General features: G+C 40.3%; 1 long non-coding RNA gene across 1 annotated transcript in view; it reads left to right on the top strand.

The window, feature by feature from the left end:
• Window positions 1–23,819, top strand: part of LOC144283911 (uncharacterized) — a 98,598-nt gene that overhangs the window by 62,297 nt on the left and 12,482 nt on the right. The window lies entirely within an intron of this gene.

Below are 23,819 nucleotides of genomic sequence, written 5' to 3' on the forward strand. Positions count from 1 at the left end.
GACCGATGAATGGGTAATGACAATATACTCTATACATACAATTATTCAGCCATAAAAAAGGGAAGGGAATATTGTGAAAATGCAGATGAACCTGGAGGACATGATGCAAAGTTAAATAAGCCAGACACAGAAATAAAAATACTGTATAATCTTACATGTGGAATTTTAAACAGTTCAACTCATAGAGCCAGAGACTAAAATAGTGATTGCTGGTGGCAGGATGTGGTTCACGAGGTAAAAACTTTCAGTTATAAGATTAAAAAGTCCTGAAACAAACAAACAAACAAACAAACAAACAAACAAAACATGAATAAGTTCTGGGATCTAATATATAGCATTGTGTACTTGAAATTTGTTAAAAAAAAAAAAAAAAAAGGTTTCTCGTAAGTGCTTAGTAAGTGCTTTCCGCTGCTTTCACCATCACCAAAAACAAAAAGGTAACTGTGTGAAGTGATGACTGTATTAATGACTTGATTGTGATAATCCTTTTATATGTTTATGTATATCACATCATTAAATTATATACCCTAAATATATATTTTAAACACCTACCCTCCTATTAAAATAATAAATGAGTCAGGTTTACAATGTTATCTTGGACAACAAATTTGGAATCATTGGTTAGCAGAGGCCAGCTCTACTGATGAACTAGAATTTAACATTTTTGAGTCCCGTAATTTCCTGCTGGCCAGAGTTGGTACATTCCTAACAATGACCTAGCCATAATTATGGCCTCAAAAGGTGAAGGGCAGATTTTAAGATAAGATAAATATCCCCTCAAAGACATTTGCCTTGTGAAATAATATCCCCAAGAAGTGTTTTCTCATTCTTCCCAGGGAGCCTGTGAGAACTGTGCACCGCATTACGGGATTGGTTGATACCTAACCAGGTACTCTTGTTGTTATTGTTCATTCGTTTCTTTTTGTCCTTTTGGTGTGTTCAGCATCTTTGTTTATTCTCTCCTGGGTGCTAGAAAAAAAAATGTAAAGAGAAACACAAATCTCATCCTGTTCTCTTATTTTAAATGGACATGTGATGACATCATTCAGCTGGGAGGTGTTTTGGGGTGGAATATAATGCCCAACCCAGGGCTGGCTCCACTACGGAGTGGCTGCTATGCTACGCAGAACTGATATCAGAGAGATCGTGTAGGTTTATTCGTGTCAAAGGATTTGCGTGTTGAGAACAACTGGCAAAGCCACAGAGAGGAAACTCACTCACGGCGAGCCTGCAGGAAGCAGTGCACCTTCAGGAAAATGGTACTTGTGCAAGGTTTGTGAGCGCCTAGGGACAAAATCGAATCCTTTAGTCAAGACAAAGCAAAAAGGGGGCAGAGCTGGTTCTGTCTTCCTTGGCTTTATTTATTTATTATTATTATTATTATTTTTACTTTTTTTTTCTTTTCTTTCTTTTTTTTTTTTTTTTCCCTTGGCTTTGGACTTGATGGTTCCTACCTCTGTGTCCCCACACCCTCCCACCGCTCGTCCTAAGACTGTCTGCTAGTAAATTTTCCTTCATTAAAAATAGAGATAAACACAGGCGTCGGAATTCTAACATCGTCATGGCCTGTCCTCTCTCATCCACAAAGAGACACCTTCTCATGGTGACTGGCCAAACCGCTCGTGCTCCAGGCAGAGCAAACGTCATTCATGCTTTGACTGAAAATCCAATCAAAAGCCAACCTTAAATTTGCAATATTTTGGCAGGTTGTTTTGAAATCCCCCCAATGCAACAATCGAATAAATAAAACTTTCCCTGGAGAACCAAATTCCTGAAGAGAAGACGTTGAACATCTATGGTCAGGTGAGAGAAGGGTGGAGCCCAAACCAGCAAGCGTTCCAACTAGTGGAAGTGATGGAAAATGGAAAATGATTCAAGACAAGTATCTTGGGCCCCTGGGGGGCTCAGTGGTTGAGCATCTGCCTTGGGTTCAGGGGGTGACCTTGGGGTCCTGGGATCGGGTCCCATGTCAGGCTCCCCAGCAGGGAGCCTGCTTCTCCCTCTGCCTGTGTCTCTGCCTCTCTCTCTGTGTCTCTCATGAATAAATAAAATCTTAAAAAAAAATATCTTAATGTCATGCCAAATTATATGCTGTAAAGTATCAAATTGTTTAAATATACATACGGCAATCATAGCCTATAAAGTTGTTAAAAGTTTTAACTTTTTATACCAAATATGGAAGAGAGCACTTTTTGTTTCTGAAACGATTTAATACCGTAGACATCGTTTCCTACTTAGTGTGAAACATGTTCCGTATTTTTGTCATCACACACGTACACAGACATAATCCTATTCTGTCCGCATAAAATGCTACTGCATCTTTTTGCTTATCACAGTGGCACGTATTCTAAAAGCAAGGATCCTGAATCTTAAAGGTTCAGGAATTTGCATTTTCCACAAACTAACCCCACATTTTTTATTGGAAAATGTAACTATAATGTGTAGACTGACAGTGTTTGAACACTCAAACAGGCTGTTTCTTGGGGCACTTGGGTGGCTCAGTGGGTTATACCTCTGCCTCTTGGTTTTGGCTCAGGTCATGACCCCAGGGTCCTGGGATCAAGCTTGAGTTGGACCCTGCACTCAGCGGGGAGTCTGCTTCTTTCTCTCCCTCTGCCCCTCCCCCTGCTCATGGTCTCTCTCTCTCTCTCTTTCTCTAAATTAAATAAATAAATCATAAAAAAAAAACCAAAAGCAAGAACAAAAAAACAGGCCATTTCTTGAACGATCATTGAAACAACATGTAAACGACAGCCTACACTGAATGTGTGGCCACATGCAGGCAAAGGGGTCACAGAAGGACACAATTGAACCCAGCCTTTTGGCACATCTCATGGCATATTAAATAGGGAAAATTGAGCAGACTCATTAAAAATGACACGAAGAAATGTGCATTGATTTATTTGTGCATCATTTTATCGGTTCTTTTATTTTTTTAAAAGATATTTATTTATTTATTTATTTATTTATTTATTTATTTATTTGAGAGAGAGAGAGAGAGAATGAGCAAGGGGCAGAGGGAGAAGCAGACTCCTGGCTGAGCAGGGAGCCCGACGTGGGACTCGATCCCCAGGACCGTGGGATCATGACATGACCCGAAGGCAGATGCTTAACACTCTGAGCCACCCAGGAGCCCCTTATCTTTTCTTTTAAAAATTGAGAAAGATCGATACTGCTTTTAATAAAAAGAAAATCATCCCTTGGAGAATGAAAAACGGACAAAAGATGTACTATTTGGAAGTTACGGTTGAATTATGTAACTTTTTAAAAGTGATGCACTTTAGGTTCACCTTCATCCATATTTAAAAAAATATATATCAATGCAAATATACTGCTCAGATAAAACAAAAGATAAAACAAATCTCTTATGTCTGCGGATAAAAGAGCCCGTCTAATAGAAAACGTCAAAAGTAAATAAGTATAAAGGGGAGAGGGGTAGGGTAGGATACAAATCATAAGTTACAAGAAAGGAAGACATAATGATACGGCCCGGCCGGCCCTGGGGAGATATTTGTCATGTGCCCTGTTGCAATTTTAGCCATGCAAAACTAAAAGTGAAAAAAAAAATTGTTTATGGCAAAGCGTAGTGTACAAACAACGCGTGCAACGTGCAGCCATCCTGTGAAAGGCTGGTTTTCTGATCTGACTGGTTCCATTCATTTCAATCCAGTTCTCAGTGATGAAGAAAAATTTGGGGATAAATGGCTCATAACTTTGCTCTACAATTGTTTGTAGGTTTTCGCCACCACTCCCGGGGATCTTTTAGTATCACAAAACTGTTTCATTATGCTACACACTTGCCGTGTTACGTAGGATGATGTGCTTCTGGGATGTGCTAAGACATCACCTTGACTTCAAACCCCACTGTCTTCTTTCCTCATCGTGTATATTCCTTCCATGAGGGAGTGACGTCGTGCTTTGGAGTGACCTCATGCTTTGCTGCTTCAAAAAGAGCTAGCAGTTTCGATGACTGAATTCACTTAACCGTCTATGGTTTTCGAGGGTGAGAGAACCACCATCTGATGAAAAGTGAAGACAGGTTGGCCGGTTACTTGGCTATTGGGGAGAATCAAAAGGAAAAACAGGGGTGAGCATTCCTGAGACGGGGTGGGCCTGAGCTGCTCCATCGAATTCAGCTGCAGAAATGGTCATTAACTTGACTTCAGTGGATGCTTGAGTGGAAGGAAGTCGGTAAGTGTTTGCCAGGAGGACATCAGGCTGAGATAATGTACCGTGGTCAGGGCCAGGCAACCGAGGCACCGACCCAGTGCTTTACCTCCGCGTTGATTCCGGGGAGCAGAGAAGGGTGGCCGGGCAGGACCCAGAAGCTTTCCACCGTCGCGCACGGACAGATATTGGAGGTCACACCGCCTGAGCAGAAAATCACTTTTTCTTGCCTCTACCTGTGTCTCCTTAGAAAAGTATATCCTCTTCTTTTCTTTTTTCATTTCTTTTCTTTTCTTTTCTTTTCTTTTCTTTTCTTTTCTTCTTTTCTTTTTTTTTCTTTTCTTTTTTCTTTCTTTTTTCTCTCTTCTTTTTCCTTCCTTCCTTCCTTCCTTCCTTCCTTCCTTCCTTCCTTCCTCCCTCCCTCCCTCCTTTCTTTCTTCTTTCTTTCTTTCTTTCTTTCTTTCTTTCTTTCTTTCTTTCTTTCTTTCTTTTCTTTCTTTCTTTCTTTCTTCTTTCTTTCTTCCTTCCTTCCTTCCTTCCTTCCTTCCTTCCTTCCTTCCTTCCTTTCTTTCTTTCTTTCTTTCTTTCTTTCTTTCTTTCTTTCTTTCTTTTTCATGCTTTCTTGCTTTCTTTTTCTGTCAAAATTGTTTTCTGATTGCAGAACGGAATCACAGAGGCTGTGGTCAGGGGTGCCTACAAACCCAAGACCTAACTCAGGGCAGCCTACTACAACTAAACACAACGGAGCAGGGTAATTTCCTTCTGGTGATTTCAAATATCCACTTGTCAAATGAGAAATGTGGAACAGACCATATTCATAAATTAGGGAAGGACGATGGCCATCATATGTGAGTAGCTGCAATGAAGCCCTTTGACTTCTGAGAATTTTCTCTAATCTAGATATACACGTCGGCTCAGGGAACGCTTCCATGTCAAGGTTATTCAAAATATGATTTTCAGCTAGTCAAAATAAGGTAACAGTTTTTTTTTTTTTTAAATGTGTTTTCTCACCTTAATAACAATACATCTACCATATTAGCACCGTGGACTGGAGTTCAATTTAGACCGAATCTTACAAGCATGCCAAAGTTTGTATCAAATGTCTCAACAAACCAATTTATTCATGAATCGTCAATCACTGCCAATACAGAGTAATGGGTTTAGTTTAATGTGCATGAATCTTTCAGACAAAATAAATATACTGCACACATTTAAAAAGTGATCTTTATTCATTTTTGAATCTATACAGTTCTATTTAAAAAGTGACATTTAAATTTACACCAATAACTGCAAAAAAAAAATCTGTAAGTGTAAAAGGTCGGAACCATAAAACATTGTAGTTAAGTAATTTTTGGATTTTATTTTTAAAATATGACTAGTCTTACAGGCTTATTTAAACGCACTCATATTTGGCCGGGGAAGGCATGTTAGAACTTTAAGTTCCGTGCATTTTCCTCCAACGTTGTCTGAAATGATTCTTCAACAGTCCAGCTCTGGAAAATGAAGTAATCAAAAGATCCAGGAGGAAGAAGGAAGGACGTTTACTTGATTGATGGAAGCACGACTCTCACGTAACATCTATGGCATGTTATTTTGTAAAGACTTGGGAAGTACTGTACTTTGGGTCGGTCTAAGGAGCAACTCGAAAATAAAAGTAAGAGCCTAAGAACGTGGACATCCCACCACCACCGCACGAGCAGCTCTGGGGCTGATGAATTATACTTTCACCCGAGTGCCCTGAATTACCTAGTTTACGAGCCACCCATGGGCAATTTGGACACGTTTTTAAGTAAATATTTTATCCTTTGTTTTAGAAAAGCAAACTCTTCAGGAAAAGAATCGTCCTCTGAACCATGCGCTGTGCATCAGAACATGTGCAAACGAATTGCCTTCAAGATACTGTTTCACTTCAATGTGAGGTATCTGGTTAAATAAAGAATTACCAACTATGCCGAGATAATATATTTTTTTTTCTTCTCCAGTTTAAATTTTTTACCCCATCGTTCCTGATTCATGGAAGAGCTCCCAGCAAGAGCCATCGCTCCCACAAAAAGTCTAGAGCTGTCAAACACACGCGGCCCCGGTGAATGGGCACAGGGATGTTTCCCTGTTTGATTTGTATGATCCAAATGCAGAGATCGCTGCAGAGCCTGGCCTTTCTCTCGGCACAGATTCTTCATCTTCACCACGTAAAGACAAAGACATTGGTCACATAAGGTGATTGGCTAAAAAAATCATTGATCAGACAACAGAAGTCTTCATACTACCGATGTATCAAGCTTACAGTCTTTTGATACAACCACTTTTTTTTTTATTAAAAAGGGGAATGGAGATTCATTTTGATCTAGTTTATTTTTTCTTTTTCTGACTTACAATTTATCACCTTGGAGAACATACTTTTTTTTTTTTTTTTTTTTAAGATTTATTTTAGAAAGTACATGAGCAGGGGCAGGGAGTGGGATGGGGAGGGGTGGGGGGAAGACCCTCCAGCAGACTTCTCGCTGAGCTCGGAGCCCAACTCAGGGCTTGATCTCACCACCCTGAGAGCATGACCCGAACTGAAATCAAGAGTCAGATGGTAAACCAACGGAGCCACCCAGGCGCCCCAAGAACATACACTGTGATATATGATTAAGGGTTGACCAGTGGGCTCCTAAGTCTTACATAATAGAATCCTAAGAAAGTAAACATTTTTAATTTTTTTAAAAAAATATTTTATTACTTATTCATGAGAGACACAGAGAGACAGAGAGAGAGGCAGAGACACAGGCAGAGGGAGAAGCAGGCTCCATGCAGGGAGCCCCATGTGGGACTCGAGCCCATGACCTGGGGTCACTCCCTGGGCCGAAGGCAGACGCTCACCCCCTGAGCCACCCGGGTGCCTGGAAGTAAACCCTTTTCTACACAATCCTCACTGGATCTTCAGGTCATAGGAAGAGCCAAAAGTAACAACAAAATCCCTGTAGCACAGACAAAAAGGGGGCAAGACTCAGTCATTACACCAAGGGACTCCCACACGACACTGATTTCCCTGCAAACTGGATGAAATTCAAGTCCTTTAATTTGGGAATTAGTTCTGCAAAAGAGGAAATACTCATTTCCATTTAATCTTTGTATACTTCACGCAACTCACAAGGTGTCGGGTGTGTACGTGGGGGTTCAAGAGTGGAGCGCTCCCGCCTTGTTTTGTTGGGTTGACCAGGCGCCCGTAGCTCAGGCTTCAGGGTGCAGCACGGGCTCAGCACCCGGTGCAAAGGATTCCCAGGGCCTGGCCAGAAGCGCTGGCATGTCCTCCATGCGGTGGCACCTCCCGGAGAGCATGGGGACACATTACACGCATGGCCATCCATTCCCAGGTCTAAAAATTGTCAAGGGAATCGACGCCATGGCCTGTCTACACCGCCGCGCTGAGGTTGGAGCGAGCCGACCCTGTCCAGGAGAGCGGCCCCGGGCACAGCCACCGCCGGCCGCCCGCCACCTTCACCCGGACACCTGGGTGCACAGCTCTGCTCTGGGCCGCGAGCACTTGCAGCCGATCCTCAAACTTTGCCCCAAAGGCCCCCTTTGTTAAAAAAAAGTTTCACTTCTTTGCCCACTTTTCCAGGAGAATTCACAGCGGTTCTTGCTCTCAGTGCATAGTGCCAGCCCTTCTGTGTGGTGGGGAGCGCAGAGTCACCCTGGCCCTGCCTCGGGGTGCAGGACACTGCGACAGTGCGTCCTCCTCCCCCTTGGAGCTGCAGCCTTGCTGTAGGGCCGGGCTGTGACCCTGCCTCGGGGTGCAGGACACTGCGACAGCGCGTCCTCCTCCCCCTTGGGGCTGCAGCCTTGCTGTAGGGCCGGGCTGTGACCCTGCCTCGGGGTGCAGGACACTGCGACAGCGCGTCCTCCTCCTCCTTGGGGCTGCAGCCTTGCTGTAGGGACAGCGCGTCCTCCTCCCCTTGGGGCCGCAGCCTTGCTGTAGGGCCGGGCTGTGACCCTGCCTCGGGGTGCAGGACACTCTGCGACAGCGCATCCTCCTCCCCCTTGGAGCCACAGCCTTGCTGTAGGGCCTGAGCCATGACCATGCCTCGGGCCGCAGGACACTGTGACAGCACGTTCTCCTCCCTCTTGGGGCCGCAGCCTTGCTGTAGGGCCCAGGCTTAAATATATATATATATATATATATATATATATATATATATACACACACACACACACACACATATTTATATATATACATATTTATATATATACACATATATACATACATAAATATATATATACATATTTAAATAAATGGATGAATGAATGAATGGTGCAGTGTGGTTTTGTGTCGTTTTTCTCCACATCCCTCCTCCACCCGTTTACTGTTCCTGGATCCCATATTAACACCAGGGTGGCACCCTCAACCAGCGCTGGTTTATAGGGTTGGTTTCCTGGGGGCAGGAGTCTGGGCATGACGGGGCCTCCCGGGCGGGAGCTGGGCTGTCAGGCCGAGCATCTCATCCGGGGATCAGGGCGCCCCGAGCTCGTCCGGTCGGCTGGCAAAATGCAGCCCCTTCCTTCGTGATGGTTGCCCGGAGGTTGCAGCCCCCGCCAGCTGTCTGCGGGAGATCACTGTCACCTCCTCAGGGCCTAACAAACCAAACAGCCGCAGCCTTGCTCCATAGGCCTTGCTCATCGGGGATTTGCTGTATTCCAGGCAAGTGTGAGCACATCAGCTTGACTTCCCACCTCCACCAAGGCTGCTCTCTAGATAATGTACCTCGGGGGCGCCCGGGGGGCTCGGCGGTGGAGCATCTGCCTTCGGCCCAGGTGACCCTGGGGTCCCGGGATCGAGTCCCACATCGGGTTCCCTACATGGAGCCGCCTTCTCCCTTTGCCTGGGTCTCTGCCTCTCTGTGTCTCTCAGGAATAAATAAATAAAATCTAAAAAAAATAAAAAATAAAAAATAAAAATAAAAATAAAAATAAAAATAAAAATATAAATAATAATAATAATAATAATAATATAATAATAAAACACAGAAGATATCGTGCCTCAATCATGGGAGTGACCGGCACAGCACCATTTGCCATAAGAATGAGCTAAATCCAGAAACCGATGTTCACATCATCCCGATTCAGAGGTTGTGCCCGTCGTTTCCGGGAGGGAACGTGCAGGGCTTGCACCCCTGTGTCAGGAATCACGGAGGCTGTCAGAGTTCGGCTTTCCCAGGGAGCCGTATAATTCTAGAAGCTCAAATTCTAACCTTTTAGACTTATTTCTCATTGAGGGTCACAAGCTTCAATTTCACATACCCTAATTTTCTTCAACGACTTTTAGGTAGAAAATACCGATATTCGATTTCCTCCCATCCGGCTGGTTGATTCTAGCAACGGGCCCTGGGCAGGGGCCGGGAGGTGCCGCATCCTAAGACACCGGAGCCCTTGAGCCGAGCTGGACTGGGTTTTTATTCGAGACACAGGAGATCAAAAGGGAAGCTCCCACTTACAGTTTCCTGTAGGCCCATTTGCCAACGTGAGAAGCTATGAATGCTCAGGGTCCTGAAATCCATAAATGATTTCAACGTCTTCTGCTGCAGCGTGTGCGTACAGTAAGAGTTTATGTGATTATTCTCCATCGTTATTATATTTTACTAAGTAACCTCCAGGGGTTTGCTCACCTTCAGCATTTGAGGCTCTGGTTTCTTTTTTTTTTTTTTTTTTGGTTTTTCTTTTCCCCAGCAGCATGTCCTGCTGTCCTCCTCCGGTCTTCGGCGCTGCCACTGGGCCGAGCGCAGGGCCTCTGCTCTAGGCCTAGTAGCTCAGCACAGGGCCCCGGGGTCCCGGGCCCGGACGTGACCACAGCTGGGCCACTACCCCCCTCTGCACTTTATTTGTGTCCAAGTAGAGCACCTCACCTTCTTGGCTATTGTGAAAGGCCAATGAGTCAATACCTGCAAAATATTCGGGACGGTGCCTGACACGCCAGGAGCAGCACGTGTGTGCAGCGACTCCAAGCTCCCGCTCACATCCTCATCGGCTCCACCTCGACACCGGATGCCCCCCCGTCTGTGCCTCAGTTTCCCTGCACTCTCACTATTTCCAACACACCGAACCAGCTCCCCGTCCTCCGTTACGGACAGCGCTGTATCTTGAGCATTTCCTAGTCATTCCTCGGAAGTAAATTTTGTCTTATTCTCTGCCCAGTTTTCCCATCTCGGACCTGACATTTTTCTCAGTGTTACAGGACCGTCTCTAACAATCCAAATTGCGTGTGTGTCAAAGATCATTTTCCCAATATTGAACACGTTATGATTAGAAACAACAACACCCTAGACAATCGGTAGGAGCAGAAGGAAGGGAAATCCTCTTCCCAAGGCCATCCGCTGCGGACTCTCGGTCTGTGTGCCGAAACACAGCCCCGGCGTGTTTATTTTTACAGAAATGCCATCATACGATTCGGGCTTCTGTGAAAGCGGCTTTCTCCCCTCAACTTTAGGTCGGCGTACCCTCATGTCAAAAGGAGCCCATATTACCATTTCAGTTGCTGGGCGGCGTGGGCAGTGTGCGGGTGCTGCACTTTATTGAACAATCCTGTTATCAGTCCTCTATTGTCTACGATTCCTAATGCACACGTGCACGTGCACACACACACGGATCCAGATCGATCATGCGTGCGTTTTATATGCTTTCTGTTAGATTTCTCTTCATCTTGGAATGTTTCCCAAAATCCAGTAGTTTGAAGTGCGACTTTCTGGGGCACCTGGGTGGCTCAGTAGGTCAAGCGAAGGCCTGTCGATTTCTGCTCAGGTCGTGACCTCGGAATCGTGAGGTCAAGGCCTGAATCCAGCTTAGTGCTCATGGGGAGTCTGCTTGGGATTCTCTCTCTCCCTCTCCCTCTGCCCCTCCCCACCATGCTCATGCTCTCTCTTTCTCTCTCAATAATTAAAAAAAAAAAGAAGAAGTGAGACTTACTGTGAAGTGCATCATTAAGATTTTCTGTGTGTTGTTGCATTTTTACTCAAGTATTATACCAAGTCATGTCCTGATGACCGTATGCATGGGAGGCTGTGTCATTTCCGCCACCCCAGCAATGAGAACTGTCATTTGAATTAAGCAGCGGTCGTCTCACTTCTCCAACAGACCCCGTGCTTGGTCACCTACCTTTCTCATCGCCACACTAACACACACCTGGCAGGTGCTGAAAAGCGCCCAGCCCATGACACGCAAGGGATGGACTGAAGGAAAGAAGCCTTATGCGGAGTTCCAGATTCAGTTCAGGCTAAAGAGATACCAAATGGAGAAAGAAAACTGATTTAACCCCAACATTATATATGAAAAAAAAAAAAAGAGTAAGTCAAACGTGGCAAAAGATATACAACTTATTTCAAATCTCATCTCTACAAGACATGGAAGCATTGAAATGAAATGTTTGCAAATGACAACCCATCTCTGTGCTTGAGAAATTTCCTGGAAAACTTTGTCTCTCTCCCTCTCCTTTTTTCATGAACATCTCACTCATGAATTTTATTCTGAGTGCTGTTTTATCATTTTCAATCTCCTTCTGGGATAGTGGCTTAAAGAATCATTTCCAGAATATGGTAAGGTAATATGGTTTTCTGTGGGAGAGATTGTGAATTCTAAATATCTGCTTCTTTTTTGTCTTTATGTGAGTTCTTTTACATGATTTGCCTCAAAAAATAAGAGATTCTTGGAGTGATGTCAGCAAAATGGTAGGCTAGGGCAGCTCTAAGCACTCATTCTTCTACAGAAGCACTAAAAAAAACAAGCAGAGTCAACTTTGTTGGAGTTCTGGGAACCGTCAAAAGTTTGCATGAAGGAAACCATAGCTTAATGAAGAAAAAAATAAACACCTTCAAAATAATAGGCATTTTTTTCTTGCCCTAGACTCATCCCTCCCTGGCCCAGTGACAACCTGTCTGCCTAGTACCTTGAACCCAACGTTGCCAAGCAGACTGACTTGCAAATTGTTGTGTAGGGTTGCTCTCAGCTGTCTGGGGGACACCTGGGGGCACGCTGCAAGGGGCTTGCCTCTGTCTCAACTGAGGTAGAACTCAGGTGAGAAAAACAGCAGGTACTGTTGAACCAGCAGGTCCAGCAGGTCCTGTAGCCACCGAAAGCTCAAAGCAGACTTCACCTCAAATAAGGTGACCTGAGGCAAAGAAGGACATTATATGTATTAAGAAACATTGCAATACGTCGAGAAGGAATAATACATATTCCCATATCTAACAACAGATACTCGCATTACGTAAAGCAAAACGTTGACAGAACTGGAGGGACAAAGAGACCTTTGAAAAATAATGATTATTTAGAGTTTATGTCCCACTTTCAACAAGGGAAAGAACAGCTAAGACAGCAAGAACATCAAGGACCTGGCCCCACAATGAGCCGGATTGACCAAGACGCATATGTGGGACTGTCTCCAGCACCAGCAAAACGCACGCTCTTCTCAAATGGACACAGAAGATTGTCCAGGAGAGACTGTCTAGTATTAGGGCCACACAACTGTTCAGAACCATAAACAAGGCTGAAATCATACAAAATACCTTTTCTGATCATAATGCAGGGAGACCGGGCACTGACAGCAGAAGGCGATCTGGGAAACTCAGAACTGTGGGAATTAAAGGGCACCCGCTTAACCAGCGGCGGGTCCAAGAAGCAAGCACAAAGAAAAGTAGGGACTCCCTTGAGCTAAATGACAACAAAAACAACACGTTGGTCCCAAAACTTGTGGGATTCAGCGAGACAGAGATGCACAGGGGAGGAGGACACGAGGGGATGGGAGCAGGGACCCGAGCTGCTCTGTGCTGCAGAAAGAAGCACGTGGAGCCCCCAGAAGCTGCGAGAGGAAGGGATGGGTGCTCCCGAGGGCCCTGAGGACAGAGAGGCAGCGTGCACCCTGTCACTCCAGACCTGAGGCCTCCCGGGCTCTGAGACAATACGTTTCTCTGCTTTAGAGTCACCCAGTTTATGGTGTTTTGTCCTTCGAGGTCCCATGTCAAGCCCTTTGAATGACAAGTGGCCAGACCCTGTCCAAGATCCAGGGACTTTTCTTTGATTCTTCTCCGTTACAACTTACAGCTTCTTTTTTTTATTTTTCACGCCGCCAAAATTGTCTTAATTTAGCTACCCCTGGCTAACGGCCCAAACAGAAGCTCTGATCCCTGGAATTTCAACATCATCCTGACCCCTTTGGCATTGGACGTAAAGTGAGGATATGTTTTATTTTGCTTCTTTTATGTCTTTGAAGCCCTGCTCATCGAAGTGTGTGGGAAATAATAAAGTGGCTGTAGACTTAATCGCCTTATCTTATATGATAAATTAGTCAAAATGAAACAACATCAGCAATAACAGTACCTAGTTAATCCAGTCTGCGACATTTGGATTTACAAGTCTCTTAAAACAGCTTTATTTTAACACTGAATAGATAGGCGTTTCCAGGTCTCTGGGTGGATTTAAAATCTAGAAGAAGATATACAGGTATCCTAATAACCGGACCCTATTCCTAATCTTGCAATAAGAAACTTTCCCGTGGAAAACAATACAGGCTAGATGTCACCCGCCACTGCTGCTGGGGTCATGGGATGTGTGTCACCTTTTCTGCCCCCTATTCAAACTCTGGACTTCCCTCCTCCACCTGTTGCAGCAACACGTACAAAGGCACAAGGAAGGGAGTACACAGGCCTTGTGCTGGTCGGAGATCAGCTGGGGAGAACAGATTTCACTCCGATTGGTTTAAACAAAGATTAATTACAAAATATTGAACGGCATCGGGAAGTGTGGGGAGCACTGACAGGACAGATGCTGGGCTAAGTTTCCAGAAACAGCTCTGAAAGTTCCCTCCCGAGTGCATGTGGCCTGGAGAGCTTCGGCCCATGGGGCCCATGGGTCAGCGAGCTCCGTCTGCGACGCAGCAAAGCCAGCCTGCAGCTTCCAGCTCCCGCCACCCTTTCTAGGTCAGTGGAGGCCTCAGCATCCAGTTCTGAATTCGGAACCCAGAGAGCACACACCTGCCCAAGGGTCTGGGAACGGTGAGCAATGTATGTTTTTCACGCCACCCACTGTCCGGTATCCAAACCCACTAAGACAATCTGCAATCATGCCGTGTTGCAAAGAAGTACGGTTTTATTTCTTCCTTTCCAACCTGTGTGCCTTTTATTTCTCTTTCGTGCCTTCCTGCAGTCGTCGTGAGAGCAGAAGGCCATGCCCTATTCTCTCATAGGAGAAATGTGTTCAGTCTTTCAAGATTCATATCTCTTCTCAAAAGTTAACATGAAGCATGAGGCTTATTGTATGTCTTCGGATGTTCTTTATCAAGCTGAGAAAGTTACCCTCTATTCGAACTTTTCTGATAATTTTTATCATGAAGGGGTGGTGAATTTTGTGAAAAGCTATTTCCACGTTGACTAAGTGATCATAAATTTCTTCTCCTTTAGCCTATAAATATACTAGATTACATTGATTGGTTTTTGAATATCGAACCAGTCTTGAATCTGTAAGATAAACTCTACCTTTCCGCGGTGTATAATTCCGTTCATATAATGGTGATTTCTATTTGGTACTATTGTGTTAATGATTTTTATAAATAAATTCAAAATAAATTTGTAATAGGCTTTGGTCTGTATTGGTTGCGTGTGTGTCTTTGTACTGTATTTGTCTGGTTTTGGTATTAGAATAAGACTAGCTGCATAAAGTGATTTGTAATTTGCTCCCTATTCTCATTTCTGGAAAAGATTAAATGGAACTAGTGTCAATTATTGTGTAAACTTCTGTTATAAATCTCCGGTTAAATCACCTGAATTTTTTTAAACTATGAATTAAAATTACCTAATAGATACAATAGTATTATTGAATTAATTTACTGTATATTGAGTGGGTCGAATTTGAATTTTTTTTTTCCTTAGAGGAAACGGTTCGTTTTACATATGTTTTCAAATTTACATGTGCAGAATTGTTTGAGGTATTCCCTTATTTTCCTACTGATGTCTGCAGGTGATTGTTTCATTCTTGATAGTGGTACTTTATGTTTTTGGTGTTTCTTCGTCAGTTTTGCTAAACGTTTTTAATTTTATTAATTTTTCCAAAAATAACCCCTCAGATCTCTGTTTTATTCATATTCTGGTTGACTTTCTTTTTTTCAATTTCACTTATTCTGGTTATCATTATTTCTTCCTTTCTCTGTTTGCTTTAGTTGGCTTTCTTTTCTTTTATGTTCTTGAGGTGGAAGTTTAGATTATTGATATTAGATTTGTCCTTTATTCTAACATATACATTTGCTGCTATGGATTTCTTTCTTTGCATTTTCACAGTTATTGATACATTTTCATTTTCATTTTCATTCACTTTGATGTATTTTTAAAATTTTATTTAAGGCTTCCTCTATCCCTGTATTATTTCAAATATGTTGTTTGTTTCCAAGTTTTTAAAAATGTTCCTGTTATCTTTCTATACTTGATTTCTAGTTTTATTCTATTGTGATCAGAGAACATACCCTGTATAGTTTAAATTATTTTAAGATTTTTCAGTCATGTTTTATGACCTAGAGTTTGATATATCTTGGTATCTATTCCACAGATATTTTAAAAACATACAGTTCTTACGTGGCATATTCTAGAAAATGTCTGTTATACCCTTTGATTGATGGTGTTGAATTCTATCTCCTTGATGATTTTCCAGTCCTTTCATTTTCAACCTGCCAATATTATAATATCTGAAGTGAATTTCTTCCAGATAGTTGGGACTCTGGTTTTTAATCCACTCTATCATCTAAGTCTCTTAATTGATATATTCAGACCACTTATACTTAATCTAATTGTTGATATGTTAGGTCTTATATCTGCCACTTTATTTCTTATTTTCTGTTTGCTTCTTCTGTTTTCCATTTCTTTGTTTTTATTTTCCTGCTTTCCTGTGAGTTATTTGAATACATTTTAGAATACCATTTTGATTTATCTGTAGTGATCTTATGTGTATCTCTGTATAGCTTTTTACATTATTGTTCTAGATGTAATACATATAAAACATTTACTTTCTATTGGTGTCATTTTGCCAATTTGAGTGAAATATTAAAACCTACACCCTTTTACCTTTCCCCATTTTTAATTGTCTTAAGTATCTCTTCTTTATAGATTTGTGTTAAAACTTTTGCTTTAACAAACAAATATAGTTTAGAAACCTCAAAAGGTGAAAAAAACTATTGTGTCACCCAAAATTTTGCTTAGTGTGTTCTCTGTGTTCTTTTTCCTTCCTGATGTTCTAAATATCTTTCATTTATTGTTTCCTTTCTGCTTACAGATGTTTCATTAGCTATTCTCTCAGGATAGATCTTCTGGTGTCAAATCCTAGTTTTCCTTTATCTGATAATCTCTTGATTTCTCCTCATTCTAAAATGATATTTTAACTAAATATAGGATTCTGGCATTGACAGTTGACAGTTATTTTATTTCAGAACTTGAGAAATATTTTCCCACTTCCTTACAGCTTTCCTGAGTTGTGATGAGAAATACATGTCATTTAAATTATCATTTCTATCTCAATGCAATATTTTTTCTTGAGTCAAATAAAAATACATAAAATTTCTGCAAAGCAACAGAAGTTTCCATCAAGAAATAGAAGACATAAAATGGAATCAAGTGGAAAATTTCAAACTGAAACTATAATAACTGAAATAAAAAACTCAATGGATGGGCCCAACAGCAGAAGAAGGAAATAGTAAAATGAATCAGAGAAGTTAAAGGTAGAAAAATAAAAAATTATCTATTATGATCAACGAGATAAAATAAACTGGAAAAATGTAGAGCCTTAGAAACCATAGAGACTGTAACAAAGACCTAATATAGGTGTCATAAGCATCCAGGAAGGAAGGAAGAAAAAGTGTGAGAGTTAAAAAAAAATTAAAAAATTCAAAAAATTCAAATCTCAGTATCAATAGCTGTAGCCTTAATTGACAAACAACTGAAACCTACAGATTAAAGAGGCTTAGCACTCCAGAATAAGATAAACTCAATAAAGCCACCCAAGATATATCACAGCCAAACTTTTGAAAACTGAAAAGAACTATACTTATGTTTGAAAATTCAATTTGCATCTCTTCTCTAGGAATGACTCAAAAGACTGAAAGATTAGGTATTATTCCTCTAGACTTCCTTATAACCTTGGCCACTCTTTAATATGACCCTTCCATCAATTAGGAACAACCAAAATTGGCTCCTATTTTCTCAAGGAACAATGACATTTTTTTTTTTCTCATGCACAGAAATAATAGAGTTCAGCATTTTCAGTGTCAATGCAAATCTGTTATGCCAGAGATCTTGCCCAGAATTTGGGCAATTATTTTGCCTATTGCCCTAGTTGCAAGACAATGGCTTTGAGTTGTGGTCCTTATATCTGTAGATCATCATCTGAGACTTGTAAGAAAGAATGGACAGAAAAAGAGACATTTACTTTTATCGTGGAGAAAAAAACCTTCTGAAGCAGGCTTTCAGCAGATTTTTTCACCAATAACTCCTCCAGCTTGCAGGGAGGTTGCCAAACATGGATTTCTCCCTTAGCTTTATTGTGGGAGGTGACAAAGAAGACAGGTTTGAGAATGAATTTTGGATAGCCCACCACCAGTCAACCACAATCCCAATGATGCTACACTTATGTTTTCATCTAGCAATTTATCTCCTATATCACACTTTCTTGCAGATATATACTAAATGTTTAGTGGGTGAATTTTGAATAAACTTATAATGAATATCTGATCAATATCTCTAAAATTTGTGTAATGATAATGGGCCAGTGATGTACAACCTAAAGAATTGGAACATAATATTTCACTAATCCTTGAAGAATAAAAATTATCATTTTAATTTTTGTAACTGAGACTACACGAAGTTCATTAATGTACCCTGGGTTAAAGAGTACATTAATTCAAGAAGTCATTCTTTGAATCCAGATATATGTTTTCAAAGGCACTTTTATTCTGTATCACTTGTTCTGTCCCGGGAGCCTAGCACTGCTCCCACAGCATGGTGAACCTTGGTAAAATTAAGAAATTCATGGGAAGGGAGTAAATGCCAGGCATGGATTTGTATGAAAGACAAAGGACAGGATGACTTGTTTATAGTCTGTCATCCTATTTACTATTTCTTTTCTTCTCATCATATGCAACCTTATTGCATTTGTTCTAAAACTATTTTATCATGAGTCTCAGCCAATTGAAAAATGATTCCCATTTTTCTTATCTCTCCTTAGTCCATACTGTTCATAAGTACAAGGCTAATTTAAAGAATATTCTTGTTCAATGGATTTTCAACTAGACATAGGGGATCTTATTTTAGAGTTCCTGCAGCTTCACTCCAGTTCTAATTTCTATTCCAACAGCTTTTCCTATTAAGCCCGAATGGTTTGAGTTGCAAGATCAGATGATATGGTCACTCAAGTGCTTTGGTTTTAAAGCACTCAACCTAATAATGTATCTTCTTGAAAGTACCGCGAGATCCTTTTTTTTTTTTTTAACACACTAGTATTTTTAGAATAATTCAATATATTTTATTTTTATTTATTTATTTTAGAGATTTTTTTTTTTTTTTGAGAGAGAGAGAGAGACTCTTGGTGGAGGAACAGAGGGAGAGAATCTCAAGCAGACTTCCTGCTGAGTGCGGAGCTGGATGGGATGAAGAACTTATTTTTCAGGCCCTTGAGATCATGATCTGAGCCAAAATCAAAAGGCTGAGGCTGAATAGACTGAGTCATAGAGGTGCCATCACTCAATATATTTTAGATTAATAAAATTATTAATCATTTAATATTTAATTTCAATGTGCTTATATTACCTCCTTTGTTATACATCTGTAATCAGAATTATCTAAGCCTCACTTTCCTCTCATTTACTCTGAAAAAAAAAAAAAAAGAAGCCAACTTCACTGAGACACACCCCATTCTCTATCCCCAGTGACCAGTGATCCTCACTATGAGTCCATCTTCCACTGTGTAGTATTTTCCAAGAACAATCCTGAGGTATGGGTAGATGGTATGGATAGATGACTATCTGCACATGTCTCATTTTATTGACCACTTCTGGAAGTCCAAATAAGTCTAAGCTGACAGAGATAAAATGATCGTCTTTTCTCTCAAGTGTATCCTCAACATAATAGTTCAGTGTTCTGTTCTCTCTCCGCTTTGTAAAAAGTTTGATGTTCACCGTAGTCAGCTATATTTGCCAGGACAGCCCTCGTCAGAGCTCCCTTCATGCCAAGTACACGTGTGTTCAGGTTTGCCACGTGTTGCACGGCAACCAGCCCACAGCTTTGCTGTGGCTCCTCAGGATGTGATTCATTACCTTCCTTTCTCAGAGCACCTCTATTGTCCTGGGATGAGGCTGTCACCTGCTGATGAGGAGCTGCCTTCCTGGCTCCTCCCACCCCTACAGCCCTACTCTCCTCCCCTTCAGGGCAGTAGTGATTCTTACAAGTCCCATTCACTAATTCTGCTCAAGATGCCACTGCTCTCCAGATGAATGCATCCATTCTCTTGTGGCCTTTGCTCTTCCCTCTTCTTCCAAATCTCACTCAGTTCCTTTTCTTCCCCTCCTTTCCTTTCCTTCCTTCCCTTTCATTTGTTCACTAGGATATGTAACTGAGGGAGCCAATCACTCAAACAGCCCTGATGATAAATTCTCATCATGTAAAAAGTCAAGCTAAAACTACATGAAATAAAATTTTACACACCACAAAACTATCATTATCAACCTCTGAATTTATGAACTAAAATATTCAAAAATAACTCTGGCTGTAAACAGGACCTACTTGAATTTAAATAGCAAATCACTAAATTCAAAAAGAAAAATAAAACTTGATGCTTAAAATTACTGTGGTAAAATTTTCATTTTAGGACTGTGATAGCTTTAAAATAAGCCCTGAAATACTATCAGCATTTTTTTTTTTTTTACTATCAGCATTTTACCAAGAAATAAAGCTTTTTTGAAACAACGTTGAATTTTAACCAGTATAATTAGGCATTTGTTAACATCTTGGCTATGTCATTTTGAGATTGTAAAACTAGGGACAATTTATTTAATCTCAGAATATTAATCCATAAAAAGATGAGATTGTAAAGGATAATCTCTCTTGTCCTTATTAAACTACACTATAGTAAACCTTTTCTGATTTATAAACCTGAAGGATGTGAGTGACTGCTGGGTTTTTATGTGTAAGTAAATGTGTGTGCGAGTGTGAGTGTGAGTGCACACACACATTTATGCCAATGTGTCTGCATGAATTTGTTTTTTCTCTGCCCTTACTGCATGAAATGGACTAATTTGATAAAGTGCTTCTCTTTTTCTCAAGAGCAGTGTCCAAGATGGAGAGCCCAAGGTGCTGTTAAAATTAAACGCAAGAGAAAGACCAAATTTAAAAATTCCCAGAGTAGACAAAACCATTTAACAATAGTGAAATGCAATTTCGCTTATTCTGCAAAAGCAGGTGAAATTTAAGTTGGGCTGCTTTTTGTAACTGTCTCTGATGATAAAAGAGACTTAAGTCATCACTCTAAAATGGTATTAGCCACTTTTAACCAATTCTCTGCTGTCTGAATCCCTATTATAATAATCACTCATTGTACAACTTAACTCCCTCATTTCCTTTTTTAGAATCCGTCCTGTAATATCATCACCCTGAGTTTTACATCAGGCTTTGAATTTGAATATTGCAAGATCTTGAACTGTTCTTGCATGTACAATAAACTCTAAGTATTAAAAATTTTAAATACTGAAAAATACTAAATAAAAAACAACACTACTTCATTGCAAATATATATGTGGATATGTGTGCATATGTATTATATATAATACATATATAGATATGTTTTTAATAAATTTGTGTCACTGTTATCCTGCCCAAATCCAGAAAACATTTAAGTTAGCATCAATGCACTTTACTTAAAAGGACCACAGGAACTGTACTTTCCATAGAAGAAAACTTGACACAATTATAGTTCATTCCATTATGTTTTTGGAGCATTGAAACTTTCACCTTGAGTCTCAAGGTTGAAAGAAATCGCAACGATTTCTCCTCCTGGGTTTGGTGCTGCCTTACTCTGTTTAGTATAAGTGGCTCTGACTGCTTGTCAAAGGTATTCATGCACCTCCAAGTTTGGCTCAGCTCATTTTGACCATATGTAAATCATAGATTTTAGATTGAAATGTAACAACAGTGTAAAGAGGAAAAATTAATCTAATGGAAAGAAGAAAAAAATGATAAGCAAAATAAGGATGATAGTAAGCTGATAATTTATTCACAAAGTCTTGCCTTTTATGCTTGCATATTAAACATGCTAAACACAGCTACTGGGAAGCATTCCTCCTAATTTCCATTAGACAATCTGTTTTTAACAATACACCTAGAAAATGACTGCTCATGGCTTTGTTTGTTCACCATGGCTTGCATCTCACTGACGTTGTGTGCACTCTGATCCTAACTCACTTACTGAGGGGATACTCGAAGTCCATCAGGGAATAAGCATTTATCTTCACAAGGATGCGTAGCTGCCATGCACAGAAGTCTGTAGAGTCGGCATTAGGGGAATCATGTTTAATTTAGATGCCACTTTTCTCAAATGGTAACTATAAGTGATCTTTAAAAATTCTGAAATATTTTTAAAGTAGATCACAGCATTTTTTAAATGTTTTCAATCCCTTGATTTTTTTTTTACCTTAACTGAGAAACATTGATCTTTATATTGATAAAGACAAGTTTAACATAATTTAGATGACAGGATATTAGAATGCCATTTGGTTCAGATAAAAATAACATGAAAAATATTTATGACTTGAAATTAGTTTATAAACACATGCACAGTACTTAAAGAATAAATAAATGCTCATTTCTGCATTAGTTACAACCTACTAATGATGTCAATTGTTTCCTTAAGATATATCTATATATGATATATACAGATATATATGACATATATATGTCGATTGTTTCCTTAAGATCTATCTATCTATCTATCTATCTATCTATCTATCTATCTAATTGGCCCTGGAAGGGGTCCTAGCACCATGATTTGGAAACTGATCCTCAGTTATAATTGCTCTGCCATCTATTATGATCATTAGGCTAATTATTTCGGTTTTCTTTTAATGAAAATTCTGCTTTTGATTATTTTTCAAGCGCAAAGTACAGTGAAATGATTCAAAGCTCACCCTTTAAAGATGTCCTGGGTATAAAAGAAAGGGAGTGAAACAGTGACTTTAATGTCACATTTCCAGAGTTTAGAGCTTGCTTTATCATTACTGAAAGCCTGTCCTATTCTACTACACTTAAAGATCACAATTTCTTCACCTATTAATTATATAGTGATTATTTTCATTTTTTAAAGATTACACTAGTTCATTCATGTGGAAGTAAGCAATCATGAGTAATGCTGCAAATGTGACATGTGGGATACATTAAAAGCTTCATCATCATTTTACAACAGAATCAAGAAGAAAAATTTACCCAAAAGCACTATTCATGGAGGCCCCAAAAGACAGCACCATTGCCAAGCTAACCTGTATAAGATTCAATATTATCAAGATTGCCAACGGGTAAGATCAGAACTTATGGTCAGGCCAGAAACCATTCTATAAGGATTCTCAATATTTTTCAGGACCCCTTAGTTATATTATTCCATTTATTAGCTATGGATTACTTATTGTATATTTTGGGTCTGTTAATTACAGAGGAAGAGAGAACATGATGATTTAGATGAACAAAACAATGAGGTAAAGTAATATGATCCACATCAACAGCATCCAAGGAATAACATAAATTTCATGAAACAATTAGAAAAAAAAATTAGATTTTCTTGCTTCTTGTTGTTTCTGTTTTTTTCCTGCATCAAATTTAATGTAATTACTTAAATACTTTAAAAAATATCCACAGATAAACATGGAAACTTTGCCTCAGAGTTCTAAGAAAAAATACACAACAATTAGGAAGTTTTTTTGATATTAAGTTAATTTCTAAGTTTTCAGTGTCTTTTCAACAGGCTCCCTCAGTTTGTTCTCACAATAACTCTGACACAGAAGGGACAAGATCTTAAGAACCGTGTTCCTGGTTGAGCTAAATGGACCCACAATTGTGCACATGTACATTTCATCTACTTTTTAAGTGTATCTTTGCCACTTCTTGCTTTTGCATTTATAAATTATTCAGTGCAAATGGGTACATGCCAAGATGTTTTAAATTGATTTCTTCAGCACAATTATTTCTTCTTACCAGGTCTCCATTCCTTCATTCTGAGCATCAATCACAAGTTGTAATGCTGCCTTCCAAGGATCAAGTGGCTGCTCTTGGAAGAAGCATTTATCTGTATTTCAGAATCAGGAAATCAGGATTAGTTCATAAAGAGAGCCCACAAAAGCATTAACCACCTTCTTTTTTTTTTTTCTTTTTTTGAGAGAGAGAGAGAGAGTACATGTAGGTGCAGTGGGGAGAGTGCAGGGCCAGAGGGAGACAGAGAGAGAATCTTAGGCAGGCTCCATGCCAGTGTAAAGCCTCATATGGGGCTTGATCTCAAGACCCTGAGATCATGACTTGAACCAAAATCAAAAGTCAGATATTTAACCAACTGAGACATCCAGAGGTCCCAGAATTAGCTGCCTTCTTACCTTTATAAGTATCAATAGATTAATAAAA

This window comes from Canis aureus, chromosome 15 (genome assembly GCF_053574225.1).
Source record: "Canis aureus isolate CA01 chromosome 15, VMU_Caureus_v.1.0, whole genome shotgun sequence".
NCBI lineage: Eukaryota > Metazoa > Chordata > Mammalia > Carnivora > Canidae > Canis > Canis aureus.